Source organism: Eleutherodactylus coqui, chromosome 2 (assembly GCF_035609145.1).
Source record: "Eleutherodactylus coqui strain aEleCoq1 chromosome 2, aEleCoq1.hap1, whole genome shotgun sequence".
In the NCBI taxonomy this organism is placed as follows: Eukaryota; Metazoa; Chordata; class Amphibia; order Anura; family Eleutherodactylidae; genus Eleutherodactylus; species Eleutherodactylus coqui.
Window position 1 is genome coordinate 321149191 of NC_089838.1, and position 20522 is coordinate 321169712.

At 44.1% G+C, this 20522-nt stretch overlaps 25 non-coding genes across 25 annotated transcripts; all 25 read left to right on the forward strand.

Moving 5' to 3' along the window:
- The first annotated feature begins 500 nt into the window (after positions 1 to 500).
- On the forward strand, positions 501 to 572 carry TRNAW-CCA (transfer RNA tryptophan (anticodon CCA)). The gene has a single exon. It is a non-coding gene; the product is annotated as a tRNA-Trp (tRNA).
- Positions 573 to 1164: 592 nt separating this feature from the next.
- On the forward strand, positions 1165 to 1236 carry TRNAW-CCA (transfer RNA tryptophan (anticodon CCA)). Its single transcript has one exon. It is a non-coding gene; the product is annotated as a tRNA-Trp (tRNA).
- A 2584-nt stretch (positions 1237 to 3820) lies between these two features.
- Positions 3821 to 3892, forward strand: TRNAW-CCA (transfer RNA tryptophan (anticodon CCA)). Its single transcript has one exon. It is a non-coding gene; the product is annotated as a tRNA-Trp (tRNA).
- A 1254-nt stretch (positions 3893 to 5146) lies between these two features.
- Positions 5147 to 5218, forward strand: TRNAW-CCA (transfer RNA tryptophan (anticodon CCA)). The gene has a single exon. It is a non-coding gene; the product is annotated as a tRNA-Trp (tRNA).
- A 592-nt stretch (positions 5219 to 5810) lies between these two features.
- Positions 5811 to 5882, forward strand: TRNAW-CCA (transfer RNA tryptophan (anticodon CCA)). Its single transcript has one exon. It is a non-coding gene; the product is annotated as a tRNA-Trp (tRNA).
- Positions 5883 to 6472: 590 nt separating this feature from the next.
- Positions 6473 to 6544, forward strand: TRNAW-CCA (transfer RNA tryptophan (anticodon CCA)). Its single transcript has one exon. It is a non-coding gene; the product is annotated as a tRNA-Trp (tRNA).
- A 592-nt stretch (positions 6545 to 7136) lies between these two features.
- Positions 7137 to 7208, forward strand: TRNAW-CCA (transfer RNA tryptophan (anticodon CCA)). Its single transcript has one exon. It is a non-coding gene; the product is annotated as a tRNA-Trp (tRNA).
- A 592-nt stretch (positions 7209 to 7800) lies between these two features.
- On the forward strand, positions 7801 to 7872 carry TRNAW-CCA (transfer RNA tryptophan (anticodon CCA)). Its single transcript has one exon. It is a non-coding gene; the product is annotated as a tRNA-Trp (tRNA).
- A 590-nt stretch (positions 7873 to 8462) lies between these two features.
- Positions 8463 to 8534, forward strand: TRNAW-CCA (transfer RNA tryptophan (anticodon CCA)). The gene has a single exon. It is a non-coding gene; the product is annotated as a tRNA-Trp (tRNA).
- A 592-nt stretch (positions 8535 to 9126) lies between these two features.
- Positions 9127 to 9198, forward strand: TRNAW-CCA (transfer RNA tryptophan (anticodon CCA)). The gene has a single exon. It is a non-coding gene; the product is annotated as a tRNA-Trp (tRNA).
- A 592-nt stretch (positions 9199 to 9790) lies between these two features.
- Positions 9791 to 9862, forward strand: TRNAW-CCA (transfer RNA tryptophan (anticodon CCA)). Its single transcript has one exon. It is a non-coding gene; the product is annotated as a tRNA-Trp (tRNA).
- A 590-nt stretch (positions 9863 to 10452) lies between these two features.
- Positions 10453 to 10524, forward strand: TRNAW-CCA (transfer RNA tryptophan (anticodon CCA)). The gene has a single exon. It is a non-coding gene; the product is annotated as a tRNA-Trp (tRNA).
- A 590-nt stretch (positions 10525 to 11114) lies between these two features.
- On the forward strand, positions 11115 to 11186 carry TRNAW-CCA (transfer RNA tryptophan (anticodon CCA)). Its single transcript has one exon. It is a non-coding gene; the product is annotated as a tRNA-Trp (tRNA).
- A 592-nt stretch (positions 11187 to 11778) lies between these two features.
- TRNAW-CCA (transfer RNA tryptophan (anticodon CCA)) lies at positions 11779 to 11850 on the forward strand. Its single transcript has one exon. It is a non-coding gene; the product is annotated as a tRNA-Trp (tRNA).
- A 592-nt stretch (positions 11851 to 12442) lies between these two features.
- On the forward strand, positions 12443 to 12514 carry TRNAW-CCA (transfer RNA tryptophan (anticodon CCA)). Its single transcript has one exon. It is a non-coding gene; the product is annotated as a tRNA-Trp (tRNA).
- A 592-nt stretch (positions 12515 to 13106) lies between these two features.
- Positions 13107 to 13178, forward strand: TRNAW-CCA (transfer RNA tryptophan (anticodon CCA)). Its single transcript has one exon. It is a non-coding gene; the product is annotated as a tRNA-Trp (tRNA).
- Positions 13179 to 13770: 592 nt separating this feature from the next.
- Positions 13771 to 13842, forward strand: TRNAW-CCA (transfer RNA tryptophan (anticodon CCA)). The gene has a single exon. It is a non-coding gene; the product is annotated as a tRNA-Trp (tRNA).
- Positions 13843 to 14434: 592 nt separating this feature from the next.
- TRNAW-CCA (transfer RNA tryptophan (anticodon CCA)) lies at positions 14435 to 14506 on the forward strand. The gene has a single exon. It is a non-coding gene; the product is annotated as a tRNA-Trp (tRNA).
- A 592-nt stretch (positions 14507 to 15098) lies between these two features.
- Positions 15099 to 15170, forward strand: TRNAW-CCA (transfer RNA tryptophan (anticodon CCA)). The gene has a single exon. It is a non-coding gene; the product is annotated as a tRNA-Trp (tRNA).
- Positions 15171 to 15762: 592 nt separating this feature from the next.
- TRNAW-CCA (transfer RNA tryptophan (anticodon CCA)) lies at positions 15763 to 15834 on the forward strand. The gene has a single exon. It is a non-coding gene; the product is annotated as a tRNA-Trp (tRNA).
- A 1920-nt stretch (positions 15835 to 17754) lies between these two features.
- TRNAW-CCA (transfer RNA tryptophan (anticodon CCA)) lies at positions 17755 to 17826 on the forward strand. Its single transcript has one exon. It is a non-coding gene; the product is annotated as a tRNA-Trp (tRNA).
- Positions 17827 to 18418: 592 nt separating this feature from the next.
- On the forward strand, positions 18419 to 18490 carry TRNAW-CCA (transfer RNA tryptophan (anticodon CCA)). Its single transcript has one exon. It is a non-coding gene; the product is annotated as a tRNA-Trp (tRNA).
- Positions 18491 to 19082: 592 nt separating this feature from the next.
- TRNAW-CCA (transfer RNA tryptophan (anticodon CCA)) lies at positions 19083 to 19154 on the forward strand. The gene has a single exon. It is a non-coding gene; the product is annotated as a tRNA-Trp (tRNA).
- Positions 19155 to 19746: 592 nt separating this feature from the next.
- On the forward strand, positions 19747 to 19818 carry TRNAW-CCA (transfer RNA tryptophan (anticodon CCA)). The gene has a single exon. It is a non-coding gene; the product is annotated as a tRNA-Trp (tRNA).
- A 592-nt stretch (positions 19819 to 20410) lies between these two features.
- TRNAW-CCA (transfer RNA tryptophan (anticodon CCA)) lies at positions 20411 to 20482 on the forward strand. Its single transcript has one exon. It is a non-coding gene; the product is annotated as a tRNA-Trp (tRNA).
- The last annotated feature ends 40 nt before the right edge of the window (positions 20483 to 20522 follow it).

Below are 20522 nucleotides of genomic sequence, written 5' to 3' on the forward strand. Positions count from 1 at the left end.
ATAAATAAGCGTCTCTCAATGGAGGACCAGAAAGTTGCATGTGAAAATGATATTTGCACCACACTCTAAAAAAATGGAGTGAACTGGCCATGTGACATGACTGCGCTCTACGCAACCTTGATTCAAATACACATGCATCACGGCTCCAGTTTTGGCACCCAAAAGAGGCCGAAGACTTTGTCAAAAGATAGCTTGACGGCACTTCAGATGCTGGAGAACCTAGCCCATATGGGGATCAAAAGCTGAAACCTCCGTGTTATTAGAACCACGGTTTAACAAAAGTGAGCAAGCAGACATGACACACAATGCCAGTTTTTGCCTCCTGCATCTAGTTTGACATGCAGCAGCAAGAGCTTGTTGCGCAACGGTTGTGCGTTTCACTCCACATCAGAAGATTGTGCCTAGAAATCACATCCAAATCAAATCAGACTTTTCATGATCCAGTACAGATACATGATCGAAAAGAGTGCTGAACAGGGTCAGAGCACTCAAGTTTCATTGACCTTGTGGCGCAACGGTAGCGCGTCTGACTCCAGATCAGAAGGTTGCGTGTTCAAATCACGTCAGGGTCATCTGACATTTTACTCATCAACTACAAAAAATTGTTCAAAAACACTGTGGAATTGGGTTACGGCAAAAAAAAAAACTTCTTTGACCTTGTGGCATAAATAAGCGTCTCTCAATGGAGGACCAGAAAGTTGCATGTGAAAATGACATTTGCACCACACTCTAAAAAAATGGAGTGAACTGGCCATGTGACATGACGGCGCTCTACGCAACCTTGATTCAAATACACATGCATCACGGCTCCAGTTTTGGCATCTAAAAGAGGCCGAAGACTTTGTCAAAAGATAGCTTGACGGCACTTCAGATGCTGGAGAACCTAGCCCATATGGGGATCAAAAGCTGAAACCTCCGTGTTATTAGAACCACGGTTTAACAAAAGTGAGCAAGCAGACATGACACACAATGCCAGTTTTTGCCTCCTGCATCTAGTTTGACATGCAGCAGCAAGAGCTTGTTGCGCAACGGTTGTGCGTTTCACTCCGCATCAGAAGATTGTGCCTAGAAATCACATCCAAATCAAATCAGACTTTTCATGATCCAGTACAGATACATGATCGAAAAGAGTGCTGAACAGGGTCAGAGCACTCAAGTTTCATTGACCTTGTGGCGCAACGGTAGCGCGTCTGACTCCAGATCAGAAGGTTGCGTGTTCAAATCACGTCAGGGTCATCTGACATTTTACTCATCAACTACAAAAAATTGTTCAAAAACACTGTGGTATTGGGTTACGGCAAAAAAACAAACTTCTTTGACCTTGTGGCATAAATAAGCGTCTCTCAATGGAAGACCAGAAAGTTGCATGTGAAAATGACATTTGCACCACACTCTAAAAAAATGGAGTGAACTGGCCATGTGACCTGACTGCGCTCTACGCAACCTTGATTCAAATACACATGCATCAGGGCTCCACTTTTGGCACCCAAAAGAGGCCGAAGACTTTGTCAAAAGATAGCTTGACGGCACTTCAGATGCTGGAGAACCTAGCCCATATGGGGATCAAAAGCTGAAACCTCCGTGTTATTAGAACCACGGTTTAACAAAAGTGAGCAAGCAGACATGACACACAATGCCAGTTTTTGCCTCCTGCATCTAGTTTGATATGCAGCAGCAAGAGCTTGTTGCGCAACGGTTGTGCGTTTCACTCCGCATCAGAAGATTGTGCCTAGAAATCACATCCAAATCAAATCAGACTTTTCATGATCCAGTACAGATACATGATCGAAAAGAGTGCTGAACAGGGTCAGAGCACTCAAGTTTCATTGACCTTGTGGCGCAACGGTAGCGCGTCTGACTCCACATCAGAAGGTTGCGTGTTCAAATCACGTCAGGGTCATCTGACATTTTACTCATCAACTACAAAAAATTGTTCAAAAACACTGTGGAATTGGGTTACGGCAAAAAAACAAACTTCTTTGACCTTGTGGCATAAATAAGCGTCTCTCAATGGAAGACCAGAAAGTTGCATGTGAAAATTACATTTGCACCACACTCTAAAAAAATGGAGTGAACTGGCCATGTGACCTGACTGCGCTCTACGCAACCTTGATTCAAATACACATGCATCAGGGCTCCACTTTTGGCACCCAAAAGAGGCCGAAGACTTTGTCAAAAGATAGCTTGACGGCACTTCAGATGCTGGAGAACCTAGCCCATATGGGGATCAAAAGCTGAAACCTCCGTGTTATTAGAACCACGGTTTAACAAAAGTGAGCAAGCAGACATGACACACAATGCCAGTTTTTGCCTCCTGCATCTAGTTTGATATGCAGCAGCAAGAGCTTGTTGCGCAACGGTTGTGCGTTTCACTCCGCATCAGAAGATTGTGCCTAGAAATCACATCCAAATCAAATCAGACTTTTCATGATCCAGTACAGATACATGATCGAAAAGAGTGCTGAACAGGGTCAGAGCACTCAAGTTTCATTGACCTTGTGGCGCAACGGTAGCGCGTCTGACTCCACATCAGAAGGTTGCGTGTTCAAATCACGTCAGGGTCATCTGACATTTTACTCATCAACTACAAAAAATTGTTCAAAAACACTGTGGAATTGGGTTACGGCAAAAAAACAAACTTCTTTGACCTTGTGGCATAAATAAGCGTCTCTCAATGGAAGACCAGAAAGTTGCATGTGAAAATTACATTTGCACCACACTCTAAAAAAATGGAGTGAACTGGCCATGTGACCTGACTGCGCTCTACGCAACCTTGATTCAAATACACATGCATCAGGGCTCCACTTTTGGCACCCAAAAGAGGCCGAAGACTTTGTCAAAAGATAGCTTGACGGCACTTCAGATGCTGGAGAACCTAGCCCATATGGGGATCAAAAGCTGAAACCTCCGTGTTATTAGAACCACGGTTTAACAAAAGTGAGCAAGCAGACATGACACACAATGCCAGTTTTTGCCTCCTGCATCTAGTTTGATATGCAGCAGCAAGAGCTTGTTGCGCAACGGTTGTGCGTTTCACTCCGCATCAGAAGATTGTGCCTAGAAATCACATCCAAATCAAATCAGACTTTTCATGATCCAGTACAGATACATGATCGAAAAGAGTGCTGAACAGGGTCAGAGCACTCAAGTTTCATTGACCTTGTGGCGCAACGGTAGCGCGTCTGACTCCAGATCAGAAGGTTGCGTGTTCAAATCACGTCAGGGTAATCTGACATTTTACTCATCAACTACAAAAAATTGTTCAAAAACACTGTGGAATTGGGTTACGGCAAAAAAACAAACTTCTTTGACCTTGTGGCATAAATAAGCGTCTCTCAATGGAGGACCAGAAAGTTGCATGTGAAAATGACATTTGCACCACACTCTAAAAAAATGGAGTGAACTGGCCATGTGACATGACTGCGCTCTACGCAACCTTGATTCAAATACACATGCATCACGGCTCCAGTTTTGGCACCTAAAAGAGGCCGAAGACTTTGTCAAAAGATAGCTTGACGGCACTTCAGATGCTGGAGAACCTAGCCCATATGGGGATCAAAAGCTGAAACCTCCGTGTTATTAGAACCACGGTTTAACAAAAGTGAGCAAGCAGACATGACAGACAATGCCAGTTTTTGCCTCCTGCATCTAGTTTGACATGCAGCAGCAAGAGCTTGTTGCGCAACGGTTGTGCGTTTCACTCCACATCAGAAGATTGTGCCTAGAAATCACATCCAAATCAAATCAGACTTTTCATGATCCAGTACAGATACATGATCGAAAAGAGTGCTGAACAGGGTCAGAGCACTCAAGTTTCATTGACCTTGTGGCGCAACGGTAGCGCGTCTGACTCCAGATCAGAAGGTTGCGTGTTCAAATCACGTCAGGGTCATCTGACATTTTACTCATCAACTACAAAAAATTGTTCAAAAACACTGTGGAATTGGGTTACGGCAAAAAAACAAACTTCTTTGACCTTGTGGCATAAATAAGCGTCTCTCAATGGAAGACCAGAAAGTTGCATGTGAAAATGACATTTGCACCACACTCTAAAAAAATGGAGTGAACTGGCCATGTGACCTGACTGCGCTCTACGCAACCTTGATTCAAATACACATGCATCAGGGCTCCACTTTTGGCACCCAAAAGAGGGCGAAGACTTTGTCAAAAGATAGCTTGACGGCACTTCAGATGCTGGAGAACCTAGCCCATATGGGGATCAAAAGCTGAAACCTCCGTGTTATTAGAACCACGGTTTAACAAAAGTGAGCAAGCAGACATGACACACAATGCCAGTTTTTGCCTCCTGCATCTAGTTTGACATGCAGCAGCAAGAGCTTGTTGCGCAACGGTTGTGCGTTTCACTCCACATCAGAAGATTGTGCCTAGAAATCACATCCAAATCAAATCAGACTTTTCATGATCCAGTACAGATACATGATCGAAAAGAGTGCTGAACAGGGTCAAAGCACTCAAGTTTCATTGACCTTGTGGCGCAACGGTAGCGCGTCTGACTCCAGATCCGAAGGTTGCGTGTTCAAATCACGTCAGGGTCATCTGACATTTTACTCATCAACTACAAAAAATTGTTCAAAAACACTGTGGAATTGGGTTACGGCAAAAAAACAAACTTCTTTGGCCTTGTGGCATAAATAAGCGTCTCTCAATGGAGGACCAGAAAGTTGCATGTGAAAATGACATTTGCACCACACTCTAAAAAAATGGAGTGAACTGGCCATGTGACGACTGCGCTCTACGCAACCTTGATTCAAATACACATGCATCACGGCTCCACTTTTGGCACCCAAAAGAGGCCGAAGACTTTGTCAAAAGATAGCTTGACGGCACTTCAGATGCTGGAGAACCTAGCCCATATGGGGATCAAAAGCTGAAACCTCCGTGTTATTAGAACCACGGTTTAACAAAAGTGAGCAAGCAGACATGACACACAATGCCAGTTTTTGCCTCCTGCATCTAGTTTGACATGCAGCAGCAAGAGCTTGTTGCGCAACGGTTGTGCGTTTCACTCCACATCAGAAGATTGTGCCTAGAAATCACATCCAAATCAAATCAGACTTTTCATGATCCAGTACAGATACATGATCGAAAAGAGTGCTGAACAGGGTCAGAGCACTCAAGTTTCATTGACCTTGTGGCGCAACGGTAGCGCGTCTGACTCCAGATCAGAAGGTTGCGTGTTCAAATCACGTCAGGGTCATCTGACATTTTACTCATCAACTACAAAAAATTGTTCAAAAACACTGTGGAATTGGGTTACGGCAAAAAAACAAACTTCTTTGACCTTGTGGCATAAATAAGCGTCTCTCAATGGAAGACCAGAAAGTTGCATGTGAAAATGACATTTGCACCACACTCTAAAAAAATGGAGTGAACTGGCCATGTGACCTGACTGCGCTCTACGCAACCTTGATTCAAATACACATGCATCAGGGCTCCACTTTTGGCACCCAAAAGAGGCCGAAGACTTTGTCAAAAGATAGCTTGACGGCACTTCAGATGCTGGAGAACCTAGCCCATATGGGGATCAAAAGCTGAAACCTCCGTGTTATTAGAACCACGGTTTAACAAAAGTGAGCAAGCAGACATGACAGACAATGCCAGTTTTTGCCTCCTGCATCTAGTTTGACATGCAGCAGCAAGAGCTTGTTGCGCAACGGTTGTGCGTTTCACTCCACATCAGAAGATTGTGCCTAGAAATCACATCCAAATCAAATCAGACTTTTCATGATCCAGTACAGATACATGATCGAAAAGAGTGCTGAACAGGGTCAGAGCACTCAAGTTTCATTGACCTTGTGGCGCAACGGTAGCGCGTCTGACTCCAGATCAGAAGGTTGCGTGTTCAAATCACGTCAGGGTCATCTGACATTTTACTCATCAACTACAAAAAATTGTTCAAAAACACTGTGGAATTGGGTTACGGCAAAAAAACAAACTTCTTTGGCCTTGTGGCATAAATAAGCGTCTCTCAATGGAGGACCAGAAAGTTGCATGTGAAAATGACATTTGCACCACACTCTAAAAAAATGGAGTGAACTGGCCATGTGACGACTGCGCTCTACGCAACCTTGATTCAAATACACATGCATCACGGCTCCACTTTTGGCACCCAAAGGAGGCCGAAGACTTTGTCAAAAGATAGCTTGACGGCACTTCAGATGCTGGAGAACCTAGCCCATATGGGGATCAAAAGCTGAAACCTCCGTGTTATTAGAACCACGGTTTAACAAAAGTGAGCAAGCAGACATGACACACAATGCCAGTTTTTGCCTCCTGCATCTAGTTTGACATGCAGCAGCAAGAGCTTGTTGCGCAACGGTTGTGCGTTTCACTCCACATCAGAAGATTGTGCCTAGAAATCACATCCAAATCAAATCAGACTTTTCATGATCCAGTACAGATACATGATCGAAAAGAGTGCTGAACAGGGTCAGAGCACTCAAGTTTCATTGACCTTGTGGCGCAACGGTAGCGCGTCTGACTCCAGATCAGAAGGTTGCGTGTTCAAATCACGTCAGGGTCATCTGACATTTTACTCATCAACTACAAAAAATTGTTCAAAAACACTGTGGAATTGGGTTACGGCAAAAAAACAAACTTCTTTGACCTTGTGGCATAAATAAGCGTCTCTCAATGGAAGACCAGAAAGTTGCATGTGAAAATGACATTTGCACCACACTCTAAAAAAATGGAGTGAACTGGCCATGTGACCTGACTGCGCTCTACGCAACCTTGATTCAAATACACATGCATCAGGGCTCCACTTTTGGCACCCAAAAGAGGCCGAAGACTTTGTCAAAAGATAGCTTGACGGCACTTCAGATGCTGGAGAACCTAGCCCATATGGGGATCAAAAGCTGAAACCTCCGTGTTATTAGAACCACGGTTTAACAAAAGTGAGCAAGCAGACATGACAGACAATGCCAGTTTTTGCCTCCTGCATCTAGTTTGACATGCAGCAGCAAGAGCTTGTTGCGCAACGGTTGTGCGTTTCACTCCACATCAGAAGATTGTGCCTAGAAATCACATCCAAATCAAATCAGACTTTTCATGATCCAGTACAGATACATGATCGAAAAGAGTGCTGAACAGGGTCAGAGCACTCAAGTTTCATTGACCTTGTGGCGCAACGGTAGCGCGTCTGACTCCAGATCAGAAGGTTGCGTGTTCAAATCACGTCAGGGTCATCTGACATTTTACTCATCAACTACAAAAAATTGTTCAAAAACACTGTGGAATTGGGTTACGGCAAAAAAACAAACTTCTTTGACCTTGTGGCATAAATAAGCGTCTCTCAATGGAGGACCAGAAAGTTGCATGTGAAAATGACATTTGCACCACACTCTAAAAAAATGGAGTGAACTGGCCATGTGACATGACTGCGCTCTACGCAACCTTGATTCAAATACACATGCATAACGGCTCCACTTTTGGCACCCAAAAGAGGCCGAAGACTTTGTCAAAAGATAGCTTGACGGCACTTCAGATGCTGGAGAACCTAGCCCATATGGGGATCAAAAGCTGAAACCTCCGTGTTATTAGAACCACGGTTTAACAAAAGTGAGCAAGCAGACATGACAGACAATGCCAGTTTTTGCCTCCTGCATCTAGTTTGACATGCAGCAGCAAGAGCTTGTTGCGCAACGGTTGTGCGTTTCACTCCACATCAGAAGATTGTGCCTAGAAATCACATCCAAATCAAATCAGACTTTTCATGATCCAGTACAGATACATGATCGAAAAGAGTGCTGAACAGGGTCAGAGCACTCAAGTTTCATTGACCTTGTGGCGCAACGGTAGCGCGTCTGACTCCAGATCAGAAGGTTGCGTGTTCAAATCACGTCAGGGTCATCTGACATTTTACTCATCAACTACAAAAAATTGTTCAAAAACACTGTGGAATTGGGTTACGGCAAAAAAACAAACTTCTTTGGCCTTGTGGCATAAATAAGCGTCTCTCAATGGAGGACCAGAAAGTTGCATGTGAAAATGACATTTGCACCACACTCTAAAAAAATGGAGTGAACTGGCCATGTGACGACTGCGCTCTACGCAACCTTGATTCAAATACACATGCATCACGGCTCCACTTTTGGCACCCAAAGGAGGCCGAAGACTTTGTCAAAAGATAGCTTGACGGCACTTCAGATGCTGGAGAACCTAGCCCATATGGGGATCAAAAGCTGAAACCTCCGTGTTATTAGAACCACGGTTTAACAAAAGTGAGCAAGCAGACATGACACACAATGCCAGTTTTTGCCTCCTGCATTTAGTTTGACATGCAGCAGCAAGAGCTTGTTGCGCAACGGTTGTGCGTTTCACTCCACATCAGAAGATTGTGCCTAGAAATCACATCCAAATCAAATCAGACTTTTCATGATCCAGTACAGATACATGATCGAAAAGAGTGCTGAACAGGGTCAGAGCACTCAAGTTTCATTGACCTTGTGGCGCAACGGTAGCGCGTCTGACTCCAGATCAGAAGGTTGCGTGTTCAAATCACGTCAGGGTCATCTGACATTTTACTCATCAACTACAAAAAATTGTTCAAAAACACTGTGGAATTGGGTTACGGCAAAAAAACAAACTTCTTTGACCTTGTGGCATAAATAAGCGTCTCTCAATGGAAGACCAGAAAGTTGCATGTGAAAATGACATTTGCACCACACTCTAAAAAAATGGAGTGAACTGGCCATGTGACCTGACTGCGCTCTACGCAACCTTGATTCAAATACACATGCATCAGGGCTCCACTTTTGGCACCCAAAAGAGGCCGAAGACTTTGTCAAAAGATAGCTTGACGGCACTTCAGATGCTGGAGAACCTAGCCCATATGGGGATCAAAAGCTGAAACCTCCGTGTTATTAGAACCACGGTTTAACAAAAGTGAGCAAGCAGACATGACAGACAATGCCAGTTTTTGCCTCCTGCATCTAGTTTGACATGCAGCAGCAAGAGCTTGTTGCGCAACGGTTGTGCGTTTCACTCCACATCAGAAGATTGTGCCTAGAAATCACATCCAAATCAAATCAGACTTTTCATGATCCAGTACAGATACATGATCGAAAAGAGTGCTGAACAGGGTCAGAGCACTCAAGTTTCATTGACCTTGTGGCGCAACGGTAGCGCGTCTGACTCCAGATCAGAAGGTTGCGTGTTCAAATCACGTCAGGGTCATCTGACATTTTACTCATCAACTACAAAAAATTGTTCAAAAACACTGTGGAATTGGGTTACGGCAAAAAAACAAACTTCTTTGACCTTGTGGCATAAATAAGCGTCTCTCAATGGAGGACCAGAAAGTTGCATGTGAAAATGACATTTGCACCACACTCTAAAAAAATGGAGTGAACTGGCCATGTGACATGACTGCGCTCTACGCAACCTTGATTCAAATACACATGCATAACGGCTCCACTTTTGGCACCCAAAAGAGTTCGAAGACTTTGTCAAAAGATAGCTTGACGGCACTTCAGATGCTGGAGAACCTAGCCCATATGGGGATCAAAAGCTGAAACCTCCGTGTTATTAGAACCACGGTTTAACAAAAGTGAGCAAGCAGACATGACAGACAATGCCAGTTTTTGCCTCCTGCATCTAGTTTGACATGCAGCAGCAAGAGCTTGTTGCGCAACGGTTGTGCGTTTCACTCCACATCAGAAGATTGTGCCTAGAAATCACATCCAAATCAAATCAGACTTTTCATGATCCAGTACAGATACATGATCGAAAAGAGTGCTGAACAGGGTCAGAGCACTCAAGTTTCATTGACCTTGTGGCGCAACGGTAGCGCGTCTGACTCCAGATCAGAAGGTTGCGTGTTCAAATCACGTCAGGGTCATCTGACATTTTACTCATCAACTACAAAAAATTGTTCAAAAACACTGTGGAATTGGGTTACGGCAAAAAAACAAACTTCTTTGGCCTTGTGGCATAAATAAGCGTCTCTCAATGGAGGACCAGAAAGTTGCATGTGAAAATGACATTTGCACCACACTCTAAAAAAATGGAGTGAACTGGCCATGTGACGACTGCGCTCTACGCAACCTTGATTCAAATACACATGCATCACGGCTCCACTTTTGGCACCCAAAAGAGGCCGAAGACTTTGTCAAAAGATAGCTTGACGGCACTTCAGATGCTGGAGAACCTAGCCCATATGGGGATCAAAAGCTGAAACCTCCGTGTTATTAGAACCACGGTTTAACAAAAGTGAGCAAGCAGACATGACACACAATGCCAGTTTTTGCCTCCTGCATCTAGTTTGACATGCAGCAGCAAGAGCTTGTTGCGCAACGGTTGTGCGTTTCACTCCACATCAGAAGATTGTGCCTAGAAATCACATCCAAATCAAATCAGACTTTTCATGATCCAGTACAGATACATGATCGAAAAGAGTGCTGAACAGGGTCAGAGCACTCAAGTTTCATTGACCTTGTGGCGCAACGGTAGCGCGTCTGACTCCAGATCAGAAGGTTGCGTGTTCAAATCACGTCAGGGTCATCTGACATTTTACTCATCAACTACAAAAAATTGTTCAAAAACACTGTGGAATTGGGTTACGGCAAAAAAACAAACTTCTTTGGCCTTGTGGCATAAATAAGCGTCTCTCAATGGAGGACCAGAAAGTTGCATGTGAAAATGACATTTGCACCACACTCTAAAAAAATGGAGTGAACTGGCCATGTGACGACTGCGCTCTACGCAACCTTGATTCAAATACACATGCATCACGGCTCCACTTTTGGCACCCAAAAGAGGCCGAAGACTTTGTCAAAAGATAGCTTGACGGCACTTCAGATGCTGGAGAACCTAGCCCATATGGGGATCAAAAGCTGAAACCTCCGTGTTATTAGAACCACGGTTTAACAAAAGTGAGCAAGCAGACATGACACACAATGCCAGTTTTTGCCTCCTGCATCTAGTTTGACATGCAGCAGCAAGAGCTTGTTGCGCAACGGTTGTGCGTTTCACTCCACATCAGAAGATTGTGCCTAGAAATCACATCCAAATCAAATCAGACTTTTCATGATCCAGTACAGATACATGATCGAAAAGAGTGCTGAACAGGGTCAGAGCACTCAAGTTTCATTGACCTTGTGGCGCAACGGTAGCGCGTCTGACTCCAGATCAGAAGGTTGCGTGTTCAAATCACGTCAGGGTCATCTGACATTTTACTCATCAACTACAAAAAATTGTTCAAAAACACTGTGGAATTGGGTTACGGCAAAAAAACAAACTTCTTTGACCTTGTGGCATAAATAAGCGTCTCTCAATGGAAGACCAGAAAGTTGCATGTGAAAATGACATTTGCACCACACTCTAAAAAAATGGAGTGAACTGGCCATGTGACCTGACTGCGCTCTACGCAACCTTGATTCAAATACACATGCATCAGGGCTCCACTTTTGGCACCCAAAAGAGGCCGAAGACTTTGTCAAAAGATAGCTTGACGGCACTTCAGATGCTGGAGAACCTAGCCCATATGGGGATCAAAAGCTGAAACCTCCGTGTTATTAGAACCACGGTTTAACAAAAGTGAGCAAGCAGACATGACAGACAATGCCAGTTTTTGCCTCCTGCATCTAGTTTGACATGCAGCAGCAAGAGCTTGTTGCGCAACGGTTGTGCGTTTCACTCCACATCAGAAGATTGTGCCTAGAAATCACATCCAAATCAAATCAGACTTTTCATGATCCAGTACAGATACATGATCGAAAAGAGTGCTGAACAGGGTCAGAGCACTCAAGTTTCATTGACCTTGTGGCGCAACGGTAGCGCGTCTGACTCCAGATCAGAAGGTTGCGTGTTCAAATCACGTCAGGGTCATCTGACATTTTACTCATCAACTACAAAAAATTGTTCAAAAACACTGTGGAATTGGGTTACGGCAAAAAAACAAACTTCTTTGACCTTGTGGCATAAATAAGCGTCTCTCAATGGAAGACCAGAAAGTTGCATGTGAAAATGACATTTGCACCACACTCTAAAAAAATGGAGTGAACTGGCCATGTGACATGACTGCGCTCTACGCAACCTTGATTCAAATACACATGCATCACGGCTCCAGTTTTGGCACCCAAAAGAGGCCGAAGACTTTGTCAAAAGATAGCTTGACGGCACTTCAGATGCTGGAGAACCTAGCCCATATGGGGATCAAAAGCTGAAACCTCCGTGTTATTAGAACCACGGTTTAACAAAAGTGAGCAAGCAGACATGACAGACAATGCCAGTTTTTGCCTCCTGCATCTAGTTTGACATGCAGCAGCAAGAGCTTGTTGCGCAACGGTTGTGCGTTTCACTCCACATCAGAAGATTGTGCCTAGAAATCACATCCAAATCAAATCAGACTTTTCATGATCCAGTACAGATACATGATCGAAAAGAGTGCTGAACAGGGTCAGAGCACTCAAGTTTCATTGACCTTGTGGCGCAACGGTAGCGCGTCTGACTCCAGATCAGAAGGTTGCGTGTTCAAATCACGTCAGGGTCATCTGACATTTTACTCATCAACTACAAAAAATTGTTCAAAAACACTGTGGAATTGGGTTACGGCAAAAAAACAAACTTCTTTGACCTTGTGGCATAAATAAGCGTCTCTCAATGGAGGACCAGAAAGTTGCATGTGAAAATGACATTTGCACCACACTCTAAAAAAATGGAGTGAACTGGCCATGTGACATGACTGCGCTCTACGCAACCTTGATTCAAATACACATGCATAACGGCTCCACTTTTGGCACCCAAAAGAGGCCGAAGACTTTGTCAAAAGATAGCTTGACGGCACTTCAGATGCTGGAGAACCTAGCCCATATGGGGATCAAAAGCTGAAACCTCCGTGTTATTAGAACCACGGTTTAACAAAAGTGAGCAAGCAGACATGACAGACAATGCCAGTTTTTGCCTCCTGCATCTAGTTTGACATGCAGCAGCAAGAGCTTGTTGCGCAACGGTTGTGCGTTTCACTCCACATCAGAAGATTGTGCCTAGAAATCACATCCAAATCAAATCAGACTTTTCATGATCCAGTACAGATACATGATCGAAAAGAGTGCTGAACAGGGTCAGAGCACTCAAGTTTCATTGACCTTGTGGCGCAACGGTAGCGCGTCTGACTCCAGATCAGAAGGTTGCGTGTTCAAATCACGTCAGGGTCATCTGACATTTTACTCATCAACTACAAAAAATTGTTCAAAAACACTGTGGAATTGGGTTACGGCAAAAAAACAAACTTCTTTGACCTTGTGGCATAAATAAGCGTCTCTCAATGGAAGACCAGAAAGTTGCATGTGAAAATGACATTTGCACCACACTCTAAAAAAATGGAGTGAACTGGCCATGTGACATGACTGCGCTCTACGCAACCTTGATTCAAATACACATGCATCACGGCTCCAGTTTTGGCACCCAAAAGAGGCCGAAGACTTTGTCAAAAGATAGCTTGACGGCACTTCAGATGCTGGAGAACCTAGCCCATATGGGGATCAAAAGCTGAAACCTCCGTGTTATTAGAACCACGGTTTAACAAAAGTGAGCAAGCAGACATGACAGACAATGCCAGTTTTTGCCTCCTGCATCTAGTTTGACATGCAGCAGCAAGAGCTTGTTGCGCAACGGTTGTGCGTTTCACTCCACATCAGAAGATTGTGCCTAGAAATCACATCCAAATCAAATCAGACTTTTCATGATCCAGTACAGATACATGATCGAAAAGAGTGCTGAACAGGGTCAGAGCACTCAAGTTTCATTGACCTTGTGGCGCAACGGTAGCGCGTCTGACTCCAGATCAGAAGGTTGCGTGTTCAAATCACGTCAGGGTCATCTGACATTTTACTCATCAACTACAAAAAATTGTTCAAAAACACTGTGGAATTGGGTTACGGCAAAAAAACAAACTTCTTTGACCTTGTGGCATAAATAAGCGTCTCTCAATGGAGGACCAGAAAGTTGCATGTGAAAATGACATTTGCACCACACTCTAAAAAAATGGAGTGAACTGGCCATGTGACATGACTGCGCTCTACGCAACCTTGATTCAAATACACATGCATCACGGCTCCAGTTTTGGCACCCAAAAGAGGCCGAAGACTTTGTCAAAAGATAGCTTGACGGCACTTCAGATGCTGGAGAACCTAGCCCATATGGGGATCAAAAGCTGAAACCTCCGTGTTATTAGAACCACGGTTTAACAAAAGTGAGCAAGCAGACATGACAGACAATGCCAGTTTTTGCCTCCTGCATCTAGTTTGACATGCAGCAGCAAGAGCTTGTTGCGCAACGGTTGTGCGTTTCACTCCACATCAGAAGATTGTGCCTAGAAATCACATCCAAATCAAATCAGACTTTTCATGATCCAGTACAGATACATGATCGAAAAGAGTGCTGAACAGGGTCAGAGCACTCAAGTTTCATTGACCTTGTGGCGCAACGGTAGCGCGTCTGACTCCAGATCAGAAGGTTGCGTGTTCAAATCACGTCAGGGTCATCTGACATTTTACTCATCAACTACAAAAAATTGTTCAAAAACACTGTGGAATTGGGTTACGGCAAAAAAACAAACTTCTTTGACCTTGTGGCATAAATAAGCGTCTCTCAATGGAGGACCAGAAAGTTGCATGTGAAAATGACATTTGCACCACACTCTAAAAAAATGGAGTGAACTGGCCATGTGACATGACTGCGCTCTACGCAACCTTGATTCAAATACACATGCATAACGGCTCCACTTTTGGCACCCAAAAGAGGCCGAAGACTTTGTCAAAAGATAGCTTGACGGCACTTCAGATGCTGGAGAACCTAGCCCATATGGGGATCAAAAGCTGAAACCTCCGTGTTATTAGAACCACGGTTTAACAAAAGTGAGCAAGCAGACATGACAGACAATGCCAGTTTTTGCCTCCTGCATCTAGTTTGACATGCAGCAGCAAGAGCTTGTTGCGCAACGGTTGTGCGTTTCACTCCACATCAGAAGATTGTGCCTAGAAATCACATCCAAATCAAATCAGACTTTTCATGATCCAGTACAGATACATGATCGAAAAGAGTGCTGAACAGGGTCAGAGCACTCAAGTTTCATTGACCTTGTGGCGCAACGGTAGCGCGTCTGACTCCAGATCAGAAGGTTGCGTGTTCAAATCACGTCAGGGTCATCTGACATTTTACTCATCAACTACAAAAAATTGTTCAAAAACACTGTGGAATTGGGTTACGGCAAAAAAACAAACTTCTTTGACCTTGTGGCATAAATAAGCGTCTCTCAATGGAAGACCAGAAAGTTGCATGTGAAAATGACATTTGCACCACACTCTAAAAAAATGGAGTGAACTGGCCATGTGACATGACTGCGCTCTACGCAACCTTGATTCAAATACACATGCATCACGGCTCCAGTTTTGGCACCCAAAAGAGGCCGAAGACTTTGTCAAAAGATAGCTTGACGGCACTTCAGATGCTGGAGAACCTAGCCCATATGGGGATCAAAAGCTGCAACCTCCGTGTTATTAGAACCACGGTTTAACAAAAGTGAGCAAGCAGACATGACAGACAATGCCAGTTTTTGCCTCCTGCATCTAGTTTGACATGCAGCAGCAAGAGCTTGTTGCGCAACGGTTGTGCGTTTCACTCCACATCAGAAGATTGTGCCTAGAAATCACATCCAAATCAAATCAGACTTTTCATGATCCAGTACAGATACATGATCGAAAAGAGTGCTGAACAGGGTCAGAGCACTCAAGTTTCATTGACCTTGTGGCGCAACGGTAGCGCGTCTGACTCCAGATCAGAAGGTTGCGTGTTCAAATCACGTCAGGGTCATCTGACATTTTACTCATCAACTACAAAAAATTGTTCAAAAACACTGTGGAATTGGGTTACGGCAAAAAAACAAACTTCTTTGACCTTGTGGCATAAATAAGCGTCTCTCAATGGAAGACCAGAAAGTTGCATGTGAAAATGACATTTGCACCACACTCTAAAAAAATGGAGTGAACTGGCCATGTGACATGACTGCGCTCTACGCAACCTTGATTCAAATACACATGCATCACGGCTCCAGTTTTGGCACCCAAAAGAGGCCGAAGACTTTGTCAAAAGATAGCTTGACGGCACTTCAGATGCTGGAGAACCTAGCCCATATGGGGATCAAAAGCTGAAACCTCCGTGTTATTAGAACCACGGTTTAACAAAAGTGAGCAAGCAGACATGACAGACAATGCCAGTTTTTGCCTCCTGCATCTAGTTTGACATGCAGCAGCAAGAGCTTGTTGCGCAACGGTTGTGCGTTTCACTCCACATCAGAAGATTGTGCCTAGAAATCACATCCAAATCAAATCAGACTTTTCATGATCCAGTACAGATACATGATCGAAAACAGTGCTGAACAGGGTCAGAGCACTCAAGTTTCATTGAACTTGTGGCGCAACGGTAGCGCGTCTGACTCCAGATCAGAAGGTTGCGTGTTCAAATCACGTCAGGGTCATCTGACATTTTACTCATCAACTACAAAAAATTGTTCAAAAACACTGTGGAATTGGGTTACGGCAAAAAAACAAACTTCTTTGACCTTGTGGCATAAATAAGCGTCTCTCAATGGAAGACCAGAAAGTTGCATGTGAAAATGACATTTGCACCACACTCTAAAAAAATGGAGTGAACTGGCCATGTGACATGACTGCGCTCTACGCAACCTTGATTCAAATACACATGCATCATGGCTCCAGTTTTGGCACCCAAAAGAGGCCGAAGACTTTGTCAAAAGATAGCTTGACGGCACTTCAGATGCTGGAGAACCTAGCCCATATGGGGATCAAAAGCTGAAACCTCCGTGTTATTAGAACCACGGTTTAACAAAAGTGAGCAAGCAGACATGACAGACAATGCCAGTTTTTGCCTCCTGCATCTAGTTTGACATGCAGCAGCAAGAGCTTGTTGCGCAACGGTTGTGCGTTTCACTCCACATCAGAAGATTGTGCCTAGAAATCACATCCAAATCAAATCAGACTTTTCATGATCCAGTACAGATACATGATCGAAAAGAGTGCTGAACAGGGTCAGAGCACTCAAGTTTCATTGAACTTGTGGCGCAACGGTAGCGCGTCTGACTCCAGATCAGAAGGTTGCGTGTTCAAATCACGTCAGGGTCATCTGACATTTTACTCATCAACTACAAAAAATTGTTCAAAAACACTGTGGAATTGGGTTACGGCAAAAAAACAAACTTCTTTGACCTTGTGGCATAAATAAGCGTCTCTCAATGGAAGACCAGAAAGTTGCATGTGAAAATGACATTTGCACCACACTCTAAAAAAATGGAGTGAACTGGCCATGTGACATGACTGCGCTCTACGCAACCTTGATTCAAATACACATGCATCACGGCTCCACTTTTGGCACCCAAAAGAGGCCGAAGACTTTGTCAAAAGATAGCTTGACGGCACTTCAGATGCTGGAGAACCTAGCCCATATGGGGATCAAAAGCTGAAACCTCCGTGTTATTAGAACCACGGTTTAACAAAAGTGAGCAAGCAGACATGACAGACAATGCCAGTTTTTGCCTCCTGCATCTAGTTTGACATGCAGCAGCAAGAGCTTGTTGCGCAACGGTTGTGCGTTTCACTCCACATCAGAAGATTGTGCCTAGAAATCACATCCAAATCAAATCAGACTTTTCATGATCCAGTACAGATACATGATCGAAAAGAGTGCTGAACAGGGTCAGAGCACTCAAGTTTCATTGACCTTGTGGCGCAACGGTAGCGCGTCTGACTCCAGATCAGAAGGTTGCGTGTTCAAATCACGTCAGGGTCATCTGACATTTTACTCATCAACTACAAAAAATTGTTCAAAAACACTGTGGAATTGGGTTACGGCAAAAAAACAAACTTCTTTGACCTTGTGGCATAAATAAGCGTCTCTCAATGGAGGACCAGAAAGTTGCATGTGAAAATGACATTTGCACCACACTCTAAAAAAATGGAGTGAACTGGCCATGTGACATGACTGCGCTCTACGCAACCTTGATTCAAATACACATGCATAACGGCTCCACTTTTGGCACCCAAAAGAGGCCGAAGACTTTGTCAAAAGATAGCTTGACGGCACTTCAGATGCTGGAGAACCTAGCCCATATGGGGATCAAAAGCTGAAACCTCCGTGTTATTAGAACCACGGTTTAACAAAAGTGAGCAAGCAGACATGACAGACAATGCCAGTTTTTGCCTCCTGCATCTAGTTTGACATGCAGCAGCAAGAGCTTGTTGCGCAACGGTTGTGCGTTTCACTCCACATCAGAAGATTGTGCCTAGAAATCACATCCAAATCAAATCAGACTTTTCATGATCCAGTACAGATACATGATCGAAAAGAGTGCTGAACAGGGTCAGAGCACTCAAGTTTCATTGACCTTGTGGCGCAACGGTAGCGCGTCTGACTCCAGATCAGAAGGTTGCGTGTTCAAATCACGTCAGGGTCATCTGACATTTTACTCATCAACTACAAAAAATTGTTCAAAAACACTGTGGAATTGGGTTACGGCAAAAAAACAAACTTCTTTGACCTTGTGGCATAAATAAGCGTCTCTCAATGGAAGACCAGAAAGTTGCATGTGAAAATGACATTTGCACCACACTCTAAAAAAATGGAGTGAACTGGCCATGTGACATGACTGCGCTCTACGCAACCTTGATTCAAATACACATGCATCACGGCTCCAGTTTTGGCACCCAAAAGAGGCCGAAGACTTTGTCAAAAGATAGCTTGACGGCACTTCAGATGCTGGAGAACCTAGCCCATATGGGGATCAAAAGCTGAAACCTCCGTGTTATTAGAACCACGGTTTAACAAAAGTGAGCAAGCAGACATGACAGACAATGCCAGTTTTTGCCTCCTGCATCTAGTTTGACATGCAGCAGCAAGAGCTTGTTGCGCAACGGTTGTGCGTTTCACTCCACATCAGAAGATTGTGCCTAGAAATCACATCCAAATCAAATCAGACTTTTCATGATCCAGTACAGATACATGATCGAAAAGAGTGCTGAACAGGGTCAGAGCACTCAAGTTTCATTGACCTTGTGGCGCAACGGTAGCGCGTCTGACTCCAGATCAGAAGGTTGCGTGTTCAAATCACGTCAGGGTCATCTGACATTTTACTCATCAACTACAAAAAATTGTTCAAAAACACTGTGGAATTGGGTTACGGCAAAAAAACAAACTTCTTTGACCTTGTGGCATAAATAAGCGTCTCTCAATGGAGGACCAGAAAGTTGCATGTGAAAATGACATTTGCACCACACTCTAAAAAAATGGAGTGAACTGGCCATGTGACATGACTGCGCTCTACGCAACCTTGATTCAAATACACATGCATAACGGCTCCACTTTTGGCACCCAAAAGAGGCCGAAGACTTTGTCAAAAGATAGCTTGACGGCACTTCAGATGCTGGAGAACCTAGCCCATATGGGGATCAAAAGCTGAAACCTCCGTGTTATTAGAACCACGGTTTAACAAAAGTGAGCAAGCAGACATGACAGACAATGCCAGTTTTTGCCTCCTGCATCTAGTTTGACATGCAGCAGCAAGAGCTTGTTGCGCAACGGTTGTGCGTTTCACTCCACATCAGAAGATTGTGCCTAGAAATCACATCCAAATCAAATCAGACTTTTCATGATCCAGTACAGATACATGATCGAAAAGAGTGCTGAACAGGGTCAGAGCACTCAAGTTTCATTGACCTTGTGGCGCAACGGTAGCGCGTCTGACTCCAGATCAGAAGGTTGCGTGTTCAAATCACGTCAGGGTCATCTGACATTTTACTCATCAACTACAAAAAATTGTTCAAAAACACTGTGGAATTGGGTTACGGCAAAAAAACAAACTTCTTTGACCTTGTGGCATAAATAAGCGTCTCTCAATGGAAGACCAGAAAGTTGCATGTGAAAATGACATTTGCACCACACTCTAAAAAAATGGAGTGAACTGGCCATGTGACATGACTGCGCTCTACGCAACCTTGATTCAAATACACATGCATAACGGCTCCACTTTTGGCACCCAAAAGAGGCCGAAGACTTTGTCAAAAGATAGCTTGACGGCACTTCAGATGCTGGAGAACCTAGCCCATATGGGGATCAAAAGCTGAAACCTCCGTGTTATTAGAACCACGGTTTAACAAAAGTGAGCAAGCAGACATGACACACAATGCCAGTTTTTGCCTCCTGCATCTAGTTTGACATGCAGCAGCAAGAGCTTGTTGCGCAACGGTTGTGCGTTTCACTCCACATCAGAAGATTGTGCCTAGAAATCACATCCAAATCAAATCAGACTTTTCATGATCCAGTACAGATACATGATCGAAAAGAGTGCTGAACAGGGTCAGAGCACTCAAGTTTCATTGACCTTGTGGCGCAACGGTAGCGCGTCTGACTCCAGATCAGAAGGTTGCGTGTTCAAATCACGTCAGGGTCATCTGACATTTTACTCATCAACTACAAAAAATTGTTCAAAA